We start from the raw sequence: 12266 nt of genomic DNA on the forward strand, positions 1-12266 counted from the left end.
GAATGTCTCTCTTCCACTCCTGACCCTCAAACACCACAGTGCCCTCCCTGGAAGCAACCACTGTCACTGTTTCTGATGTTTTTTCCAGAGGTAACTTACAAATATATACACTTATATTCCCTTCCTCCTTTTTCCCACATTCTCCGTATATCCTTCCCCTTGTCTTTTTCACTTAGCAAAATAGCTTGGCCATAATTCCATGTCAGTATCAAAAAGCTCCCTCGTTAATTGTTATATCTGCTTCTACATAGTATCCCATTATATGGTCACCCCATTTAACTAGATCCCTTTGAGGCATTTTAATTCATTTCCAATCTTACTATTAAAAACAATTCCAGGGGCATCTGGGTGGCTCAGCTGGTTCAGTGTCTGACTCTTGGTTTCAGCTCAGGTCATGATCTCAGGGTCATGAGATAGAGCCCATACATAGCTGGGCTCTGTGCTCAGTCGGGAGTCTGCTTGAGAATCTCTCTCTCCCTCTCCTTCTGCCCCTCCCCTGCTTTCACAGATGCATGCTCAATCTCTCTCGAATAAATAAATAAATCCTTTTTTTTAAAGTTCCACAATAATAACATATTTTGTTTTACACATGTGGGAGTATTGCTATCAAAAAATTTCTAGGGGCGCCCGGGTGGCTCAGTTGGTTGGGCGGCTGCCTTCAGCTTAGGTCGTGATTCCAGGGTCCTGGGATCGAGCCCTGCATTGGGCTCCCTGCTCAGCGGAGAGCCTGCTTCTCTCTCTCCCCTCTCCCTGCCACTCTGCTTACTTGTGCTCTCTCTCTAGCTCTCTGTCAAAAACAAAACAAAACAAAACAAAAATTTCTAGAGAGGCACCTGGGTGGCTCAGTTGTTAAGTGTCTGCCCTCGGCTCAGGTCATGATCCCCAGGTCCTGGGATCCCTACTCAGCGGGAAGCCTGCTTCTCCCTCTCCCACTCCCCCTACTTTTATTCTCCCTCTTGTTATCTCTCTCTTTGTGCCAAATAAATAAATAAAATCTTATTTTTTAATTGCTAGAAATAAAATTGGAGGTCAAAGGGTAGGTGTATTTTATTTTGATAGCATTACTAAATCGCCCTCCATAGAGACTGAACATGAGCTATTTTTTAAAGATATTTATTTATTTATTTATTTATTTATTAGAGAGAGAATGAGCACAAGCAGGGGGAGCAGCAGAAGCAGACTCCCTGATGATCAGGGAGCCTGATGCTGGGCTCAGGGTTTGATTCCAGGACCTTGGGATCAAGACCTGAACTGAAGGGAGACGCTTAATCAACTAAGCCACCCAGGTGTCCCTGAACATGAGCTATTTTTAAGAGTGTCCATTTCCATATGCCAACACCAACTTTAGTGTGTTATCAAACATTTTGATCTTTGCCAATGTGAAAGGTGAAAAATGTTATCTGAGTATAATTTTTATTTGCATTTCTTATTATGAGTGAACTTTTTCATTTTATTGCTAGTAAATATTTTCATTATGTTAAGAGTAATTTGGGGTGCCTGGGTGAGTAGGTCGTTAAGCATCTGCCTTGGGCTCAGGTCATGATCCCAGGGTACTGGGATCGAGCCCCGCCTCGGGGTCCCTGCTCAGGAGGAAGCCTGCTTCCCCGTCTCCCACTCCCTTTGCTTGTATTCCGTCTCTCGCTGTGTCTCTCTGTCAAATAAATAAATAAAATCTTTAAAATGGGGCGCCTGGGTGGCTCAGTGGGTTAAAGCCTCTGCCTTCGGCTCCGGTCATGATCTCAGGGTCCTGGGATCGAGCCCCATATCGGGCTCTCGGCTCTGCAGGGAGCCTGCTTCTCCCTCTCTCTCTGCCTGCCTCTCTGCCTCCTTGTGATCTCTCTCTGTCAAGTAAATAAATAAAATCTTTTTAAAAATTTTTTAAAAAGAGTCATTTGTAATTTACTTTCCACTGTCTGTTCATCTCTAACTATTTTTCTATAGAACAATTTCCAAATGTTATTTTGCTATCCTTGAAATCACCTATTAAACAGTGATTTATTTCTTCACTAACTGGTAACACTGCCATTAGCATAAACCACATTTGTGTAAGAATTTGCATTTACTTCTGGATTTTCAGGTTTCCTCTTTTGATCTGTCTTTTTAATCTGCTAGCACCCACAGTCTTCCAATTAATTTAGCTTTATATTTTAATATCTATTAGAGCTCCTTTTGATCTCCTTTTCCAGAATGTTCTAATGTTTTCTTACTTCCTTTTCTGAATAAACTTCAAGATCAGCGTCTTTAGTCCCCCTTCCCCTATAAAAGCTCCCACTGGTATTTGTATTGAGATCGCACCAGATTTATCTTACTCAGAGAGAACTAACATGTTCCTCACGCTGGCTCCTTTTCAAGAACATGATGATATATTTTTTAAAAATATCTTATGTATTTATTTGACAGAAAGAGAGAGAAGAAGCAGGGGGAGCAGCAGACAAAGGGAGAGAAAGATAAGCAGGCGCTGCTGGGCTCTGTGCTGGGGAAGTGGGGGGGTCCAGGCAGGGTTCCATGCGTGTCAGGAGCCTGGGATCAAGACCTGAGCCAAGGGCAGATGCTTAATGACTGAGCCACGCAGGCGTCCCAGAACATGGTGACTTTCAATGTGTTGATTCCTTTTGTGTGGCTTGTTAGTGTTTTAATGTTTAATTTTTTAAAATATAGATTGTGAGTATTTCTTGCTAAGTCCATTCCTAGGTGTTTTATCTTTTTTTAAAAGATTTTAGTTATTTATTTGACACACAGAGATCACAAGTAGGCAGAGAGGCAGGCAGAGAGAGAGAGTGGGGGGACCTATGCTCCCCACTAAGCAGAGAGCCTGATGTGGGGCTCGATCCCAGAACCCTGAGATCATGACCTGAGCCAAAGGCAGAGGCTTTAACCCACGAGCCACCAGGCGCCCCTAGGTGTTTTATCTTTATAAATGCTACAGAAATGGGATCTTTTCTGACTTAATTTTTTTTAACCCTGCTACCTACTGAATTCTCTTAGCATCTATAAGAGCTTTTCAGTTGATGCACTTGGGTCATCTCCTTTAAATCCTGTGAAATTATTCTCTACTATCTAATTTTTATACTTCTAAGACATTTAGATTTTAATCTCATCTAAATACATTGCTTAGTACCTTCAGAACAATGTTAAATGGTCAACGGCATTAATGAACATTACTGTCTTCATCCTGATTTTAAGGGGAATACTTTTAGTGTTTCCCCATTTAGCAGGAGTTGTAATAGATTTATTTTTATTACACTAAGAAAATATCCATCACTTACTATTTCACTGAGGTTTTTATTTTTTAGATTTTATTTATTTATTTATTTGTCAGAGAGTGAGAGAGCGCACAAGCAGGCAGAGTGGCAGGCAGAGACCAGAGAGAGAAGCAGGCTCCCTGCTGAGCAAGGAGCCCAATGTGAGACTCGTTCCCAGGACCCCGGGATCATGACCTGAGCCGAAGGCAGTTGCCCAGCTGACTGAGCCATCCAGACGTCCCTTTTTTTTTTCTTTTAGATTTTATTTATGAGATTTTTATTTTTAAAAGATTTTATTAATTTATTTGAGAGAAAGAGAGAGAACACAAGCAGGGACAGAGGGCGAGGGAGAAGCAGGCTCCCTGCTGAGCAAGGAGCCCGATGCGGGGCTGGATTCCAGGACCTTGGGATCATGACCCAAGCTGAAGGCAGATGCTTAACCGACTAAGCCACCCAGGCACCCCTATTTCACTGAGGTTTTAAACTAACAATGGATATTGAATCTTTACAAAAAGCAAACACATGCCATTTAAGCCTCCGAAGAGTTCATTATATATCTATCCACCTGATAAATTACATAAATCAGTTTCCTGATGTTAAACTATCTTTACTTTTCTGAAGAAACCCACACTTGATCTTGTTCTGTTTTTCTTTGAATGGACCTCTGGGACCCTGTTTGCTAATATTTTACTTCAGATTCTCATTCATGAACTGGGCCTATAATATTGGTCTGTTTAATGTTGCTCATAGCTTTATAATTATATTTATATTTCTGACAGAACACTTCATCTTAAAGGAATTCTACCTTAGAGTTAATTTAGTTGAGTATCTAGGACTGCCAACCTCTCACCTCCCCCAACCCAAGGTCAACACATCCCCTAACCATGCTTCTGCTCAACAGAGTTATATAGTTCGGTATCTTCTAGGCACCTGTTTGTTTTTATGTGCTTATCATGAAAAGATTTACTTGTTCTAAGTTGTATACCTCTGAGATCCTCAAATTATGGACTGACCCTCAAAACACCTGTTTGAATCCCAAAATTTGTATGGAACCAGAAAAGACCCCAAATAGCCAAGGAAATGTTGAAAAAGAAAAGCAAAGCTGGGCATCACATTGCCTGATTTCAAGCTATACTACAAAGCTGTGATCACCAAGACAGCATGGTATTGGCACAAAAACAGACACACAGACCAGTGGAACAGAGTAGAGAACAGATATGGACCCTCAACTCTACAGTCAAATAATCTTTGACTAAGCAGGAAAAAATATCCAGTGGGAAAAAGACAGTCTCTTCAATAAATGGTGCTGGGAAAATTGGACAGCCACATGCAGAAGAATGAAACTCGACCATTCTCTTACATCATACACAAAGATAAACTCAAAATGGATGAAAGACCTCAGTGTGAGACATGAATCCATCAAAATCCTAGAGGAGAACCTAGGCGGTAAGCTCTTTGACATTAGCCATAGCCACTTCTTTTAAGACACGTCTCCAAAGACAAGGGAAACAAAAGCAAAAATGAACTTTTGGGACTTCATCAAGATAAAAAAGCTTCTGCACAGCAAAGGAAACAGTCAAAAAAACAAAGAGGCAACCCATGGAATGGGAGAAGATATTTGCAAATGACACTACAAAAGGCTGATATCCAAGATCTATAAAGAACTTCTCAAACTCAACACCCAAAAAACATATAATCAAGTCAAAAAATGGGCAGAAGACATGAACAGACACTTCTCCAAAGAAGACATACAAATGGCTAATAGACACATGAAAAAATGTTCATCATCATTAGCCATCAGGGAAATTCAAATCAAAATCACATTGAGACACCACCTTACGCCAGTTAGAACGGTAAAAATTGACAAGGCAAGAAAACAAATGTTGGAGAAGTTGTGGAGAAAGGGGAACCCTCTTACACTGTTGGTGGGAATGCAAGTTGGTGCAGCCACTCTGGAAAACAGTGTGGAGGTTCCTCAAAAAATTAAAAATAGAGCCACCATATGACCCAGCAATTGTACTACTGGGTATTTACCCCAAAGATACAGATGTAGTGAAAAGAAGGGCCATATGCCCCCCAATGTTCATAGAGCAATGGCCACAATAGCCAAACTGTGGAAGGAGCTGAGATGCTCTTCAACAGATGAATGGATAAAGAAGATGTGGTCCATATCTTGGTACATACAATGGAATATTACTCAGCCATCAGAAAGGATAACTACCCAATTTTTGCTTCAACATGGACAGGACTGGAGGAGATTATGCTAAGTGAAATAAGTCAATCAGAGAAAGTCAATTATCATATGGTTTCACTCATATGTGGAACATAAGGAATAGCATGGAGGACACTAGGAGAAGGAAGGGAAAAATGAAGGGGGGTGGAATTAGAGACAGAGACAAATCATGAGAGACTATGGGCTCCAGGAAACAAACTGAGGGTTTCGGGGGTGGGGGGGTTGGGTGAGCCCAGTGATGGGTATTAAGGAGGGCACGTATATCATGGAGCACTGGCTGTTATACGCAAACAATGAATCATGGAACAGTACATCAAAAACTAATGGTGTACTATATGGTGACTAACATAACATTAAACACACACACACACACACACACACACACACACAGACACACACCTGTTTGATAAAGCTTGTCCAATCAAGTAGGGCAATTCATGCAGAAACCAGTCGAAAGGAGGAAAAACAAGGCAGCCATTCCAAAGCAACAAGACCTCAAAAGGCAACTATTTTTATACTCAAGGCCTAACAACTCCCTTTGGGATTAATCCATTTGTAAAAAAAACTCTATCAGCATTGTCCAACAGAACTTTCTGTAATGATAAAAATTATTATCTGTGTTGTCCAATATGGGAGCTGCCAGCCACGTGTGGCTAATGGGCGCCTGACATGTGATTAGCGCAGTGGAGGAACCGAATTTTATTTTAAAGATTGACTTATTTATTTACTTATTTGAGAGAGAGAGAGCATGGGTGCGCAGAAGGGAGGGGCAGATGGAGAGGGAGAAAGAGTGTCAAGCTGACTCTGCTCTCAGCCCAGAGCCCAATGCAGGGCTCCATCCCAGGACCTCAGAACGTGACCTGAGCAGAAACCAAGAGTCAGCTACTCAACCGACTATGCCACCCAGGCACCCCTGAAGGAACTAAATTTTAAATTTAATCTAATTTTATATATTTTTTAAAGATTTTATTTATTTATTTGACAGACAGAAATCACAAGTAGGCAGAGAGGTAGGCACAGAGAGAGGGGGAGGTAGGCTCCCCGCCGAGCTGAGAGCCCGATGTGGGGCTTGATCCCAGGACCCTGGGATCATGACCTGAGCCGAAGGCAGAGGCTTTAACCCACTGAGCCACCCAGGCGCCCCAATCTAATATTATATTTAAATAGCTACATGTGGCTATTGGCTACCACACTAGACTCTAGCACAGCTCTAAGTGGTCTATGAAGAAACCGGATTCAATGAGCCTATGGTCACCAACAGCTGGGAAGGAACAAAGAGCCCAGGCATTGAGGTATTCATGGATTCATCAAATCTCAAATATTTAACTACTGAGCACCTACTATGTGCTAAACATTGTTCTAGGTATCAAAGATACAGAGCTAAGCAGACCATAAGGGCACACTCTTGCTCTCATTAGATGAGACAGATGATCAAAATAAATCGGGAACAGTAAGTGTTAAGCTGGAAACTGAAATAGGGAAAGTGAGAGTAACTACCTAGCTACTTTAGACAAGAGTTCATGGAAGTCTTTTCAAGGAGGGGGCATCTGAACTGAATACCCAGAAGGAACCAGTGTTCCTCTTGGAATATTCAGCTAGTGTGAAAGTGCCTGGGACCTTGGGATGTCAGAGTTAGGGGAATACACGTCTGGGCTAGAGTCGGGTTGGTGAGGGCGCTCCACATGGAGTCAGTCATATCACAGTGGGCTTCATAAACCAAGATAAGGACTTTCATTATATTCTAAATTCAGAGCAGCTATTGGAAGGTTTTGAGCAAGGGAGAAGTGCCATCTTTTTTCATGTTAAAAAGGATCAATCTGGCTGCTTTGAGAGAATAGACAATAGGGCATTATTATCTGTAATAATCCAGTGGGTAATGAATAAAGACTGGAACCCGAGAGACCAGGTAGAAGGCTCCTGCGATAGACAGATGGGGAGAGTGTACAGTTTGAAGATATCCCTTGGAAACAGAGTCAGCAGGACTTGTTGATGGCCTTGGGTCTCAGCTCATACTCCGTGGCCTTGGACTACTCATTTGTTAAGACAATCCAAGGCTCACTTTTAAAATTAGCATTCGGTAAGTATGAAATGAGTATTTACTATATACCGGGCATCAGAAGATAACACAAACAAGATGCACTTACCACCTAACCTTCCAAAGCTTGAAAAATACAGTTAAGTAAGTGCTATAAAGTAGAAACATACCGTATCATCAGAAACCTAATCTAAGCTTGAGGATCAGGATAAGCTTCCCTGAGGAAATTCAGGATGTGACCTGCAGAATAATTAAGGTGAGCTAGGTGAAGTGGGGAGGAGAGAATTCTCCCAGTGGAAGGAGGGAACGGTGCGTGCCAAGGTCCCGTAATAGGAAGAAGAGCTGGGCTGAAGCTTGGGAACAGAGAGATGAAGCTGGAGAAGTAGGTAGGAAGCTGATCAGCCTGACTTACAAACTATAATAACGATTTTGGACTTTAACAGCAATAGGAAACCACTTAAGTTTATTTTTCCTCCCACACTTTAGTTTTTAATTCTTCTTCATTTCACATTTTATTAAGTCATAAGATACATACAGTAAACTATGTAAAGTGTACTGATCTTAAGTGTACAGCCTGAAGAAGTGTTACAACTAGGTTACATCCCAGAAGATACAGAACCTTCTCAGCACCCCAGAAGACTTCACACCCCTCCCCCCTCAGTAATCCTTACTGCTTGGGTCTCAGTTAACATTCTGGGAGATAGGTAATATATCTTGAGATGGGGGCGCCTGGGTGGCCCAGTGGATTAAAGCCTCTGCCTTGGGCTCGGGTCATGATCTCGGGGTCCTGGGATCGAGCCCCACATCAGGCTCTCTGCTCAGCGGGGAGCCTGCTTCCTCCTCTCTCTCTCTCTGCCTGCCTCTCTGCCTACTTGTGATCTCTGTCTGTCCAATAAATAAATAAAATCTTTAAATTTTTTTTAAGATTTTTATTTATTTATTGGACAGAGAGAGATCACAAGTAGACAGAGAGGCAGGCAGAGAGAGAGAGAGAGAAGGAAGCAGGCTCCCCGCTGAGCAGAGAGCCCGACGCGGGACTCGATCCCAGGACCCCGAGATCATGACCCGAGCCGAAGGCAGCGGCTTAACCCACTGAGCCACCCAGGCACCCAATAAATAAAATCTTTAAAATATATATATATATATCTTGAGATACAGGATATCTCCAGAGATGTTCACTATTCATCTTATGACTTGTCCCCGTCAATTAGTCTGTAGAGATACTCACAATTTAACTTGTGACTTATCCCCATCAATTAGTCTATTAAAGCTGCCTATTTAGCCATTTAATGTCTGACTTCTTTTATTTTTTTTTATTTATTTATTTGACAGAGAGAGATCACAAGTAGGCAGAGAGGCAGGCAGAGAGAGAGGAAGGGAGGGAAGCAGGCTCCCTGCTGAGCAGAGAGCCCGACGCAGGACTCGATCCCAGGACCCCGAGATCATGACCTGAGCCGAAGGCAGTGGCTTAATCCACTGAGCCACCCAGGCGCCCCTGTCTGACTTCTTTTAATCAATGTCATGTTTTCGAGATGTATCCTTGCTGTTGCTAGTATCGGTAGTTTGGTTTCTTTTTAAAATTTTGCCATGTAGGGGTGCCTGTGGCTTCATTGGTTAAGTGTCTGACTCCTGATTCGGCTCAGTCATGATCTTGGGGTCATGAGATCAAGCCCGGCATCAGGCTCCGCGCTATGGAGTCTCCTTGGGGTCCTCTCTCTCCCTCTCTCTCTGAGTCTCCTGCTCACACTCTCTCATTCTCTCTCTAAAAAATAAAAAAAATAATTTTGTCATGTAGTATTCCACTGTATGAATGCACCTGAATTTGTCCATTCTCTTGGTTCTTTCTAACTTAAGGGTTGTTTCAAGTTTTCAGCAATTCTGAATAAAGTTACTACAAATATTCTTATACACGTCTTTTTACAGACATATGCACTCCTTTCTCTTGAGTATATACCTAGAAGTAGAACTGCTAAATCATAAGATGGAAATCTGTATAGTTTTAGTTTATACTGCTAAAACATTTCTAAAAGGATGGAAGTAATTTACAATCCCACCAGCAATGCTTGAGATCTGCATTGCTTCACATATGTACCTTAACTTGGGATTGTTACTCACCTTGATATTAGCCACTTTAGTGGGTCTATTTCTCACTTGGGGTTTCTTTTCTCAGTATATTATTTCCTTTAGGATAAATTTAGAATTACAAAAAAGTTGCAGATGGTACAGAGTTTGGATATCCTCCACGTAGCTTCCCTTATTTTAATATCTTACACACTCATGACTCATTAGTTAAAAGCAAGAAATTAACACTGTTGAAGTACTAATTAAGCTATAGACTTTACTCAGATTGCACCAGTTTTTCTCTAATGTCCTTTTACTGGTACAGGATCTAATCCAAGATACTACATTGTATTAGTGGTCATGACCCTTTAGTCTGATCTGTGACAGTTTCTTTCTTTTTTTTTTTTTCTTTTCTTATTTTTTCCTTGGCAGTTTTGAAGCGCGCTAATCAGTTACTTGCAGAATGTCCTTCAGTTTGTGTTTTTGTGATGTTTTCTCAGGACTAGAAACTGCCAAACTGTCTTCCAAAGTGACTATAGTATACCCTTTCACATTTCCATCTGCAATCAGAATTCCTTCTGCTCCATTACATTTCATGGTGGGTGGTGTTGGTTTTAAGCAATTATGGGAGGTGAACAGCGGTCCCTCATTGTGATTTTTAATTTGCATTTCTCTAATGACTAATGTTGACCATCTTTTCACATGCTTATTTGCCATCCGTATACCTCATTTGCCAAAGTGTCTCTTTAAATCTTTTGCCTATTTTTAAATTGGGTCATTTGTTTTTTTATTCAGTTTTAAGAATTCTTTATGCATTCCAGATACAAGTCCATTATCAGACATGCAATCTGCAAACGTTTTTTCTTAGCCTGTGGTTTACCTCTTTATTCTCTTAACATATCTGTCACAAAGCAGTTTTTAAATTTTGATATGATCTACATTATCAATTTTTTCTTTTATGGGTTGCGTTTTCTTTTAAATAATCTCTACACCCAACTTGGGGCTCAAACCCACAACCCCAAGATCAAAAGTGGCATACTCCACCGACTGAGCCATCCAGGTGCCCCATGGATTGCATTTTGGATGTAGTATCTGAAATCTGATCACCAAACCCAAACCCAAAGTTAATGCAGATTTTCTCCTGTGTGTTTTTTAAAGATTTTATTTATTTATTTGTTTGTTTATTTATTTATTTATTTGAGAGAGAGAGAGTGTGTAGAGGGAGAGGGAGAAGCAGACTCCCCGAGGAGCACGGGGTTTGATCCCCAGGTGCCCAACCAGCTGGGCCACCCAGGTGCCCCTCTCCTGTGTTTTCTTCTAAATATTTTGTCACTTCATTCTTTCAGTTTAAGCTTATGAGCCGTTACTCTTTGTGTAAATATGAGGTACATGTTGAAGTTTGGTTTTTTGTGGTTGAAAAGACTGTTCTTTCTACATCAAATTTTCTTTGCATCTTTTCAAAACTCAGTTGATAATACTTGTGTGGGTTTATTTCTGGGCTCTGTTGGCACTGCAGGCCTATGGGTCTACCCTTTTGCTAAGACCACACTATCTTGATGACTGTAGTTTCCTAATATGTCTTGAAATTCAATAGGGTAGTTTCTCCAACTGGTGTTCCTTTTTTAGTTCCTTTCAGTTCCTTTTCTTTTCCGTATAAATTTTAGAATCCACTTGCCAATTTCTATCAAAAAAATATTAAAAAGGCCTGCTGTGATTTTGATTGAGGATACACTGACTCTTTAAATTCAAATGGGGAGAGCTGACATCCATGCAATATTGAATTTTCCAACCCATGAACACAGTATATCTCTCCATTTATTTACATCATTGTTGATTTTTTTATTACTGTTTCATAGTTTTTAGTATACAGATCCCGGCCATACTTTGTTATATGTATACTTAAATACTTAAGTAGGGGGTGGGAGGTGGGGGACTATTATAAATCATATATATTTTTTTAAAGATTTTATTTATTTATTTGACAGACAGAGATCACAAGTATGCAGAGAGGCAGGCAGAGAGAGAGGAGGAAGCAGGCTCCCTGCTGAGCAGAGAGCCAGATGCGGGGCTCGATCCCAGGACCCTGGGATCATGACCTGAGCTGAAGGCAGAGGCTTTAACCCACTGAGCCACCCATGCGCCCCATAAATCATATTTTTAAATTTCAAATTCTAATTGTTTACTGCTGATATATGGAAATATGTTTGACTTTTATATATTGGCCCTGTATCCGACAAACTTGCTAAACTTACATATTAGTTCTAGGAACATTTTTGTAGATCCTTTGGGATTTTTGCACAGATAATTATGTCATTTTCAAACAAAAACAGTTTTATATCTTCCTTTCTAATCTGTAAAACTTTTATTTTCTTGCCTTATTACATTGGCCAGGACATCCAGTATATTGAAAAGATGTTCTGGTCACAGATTCCTTAGAGCAAAATGATTATACCTGTCAGAGCATTTTCATTTGGTGTAGCATTTACAGAACAGACACAGCACTAGTACCAACACAATATACCTAACATTAGGACAAGCCAGTATGGAATAGGGATAGAAGAACAGAAACAACTAGCATGTTCTGGAGAGCCATTACATACATTTTATATTCTTGTACTAATTTGATTACTCACTTTCCCCCTTAATTTACTGCTATTTGTACCTTATAGTAAGTTTATACATTACTATTTAGCAT

General features: G+C 40.8%; 1 protein-coding gene across 1 annotated transcript in view; it reads right to left on the bottom strand.

The window, feature by feature from the left end:
- The window catches only part of LOC111159673 (vesicle associated membrane protein 1), a 76721-nt gene that overhangs the window by 847 nt on the left and 63608 nt on the right, over positions 1-12266 (bottom strand). The gene's annotated exons all lie outside the window — the stretch shown is intronic.

The sequence above is a fragment of the Enhydra lutris genome, unplaced genomic scaffold, assembly GCF_002288905.1.
Source record: "Enhydra lutris kenyoni isolate GAN:26980312 unplaced genomic scaffold, ASM228890v2 scaffoldscaffold69, whole genome shotgun sequence".
Taxonomy (NCBI): domain Eukaryota; kingdom Metazoa; phylum Chordata; class Mammalia; order Carnivora; family Mustelidae; genus Enhydra; species Enhydra lutris.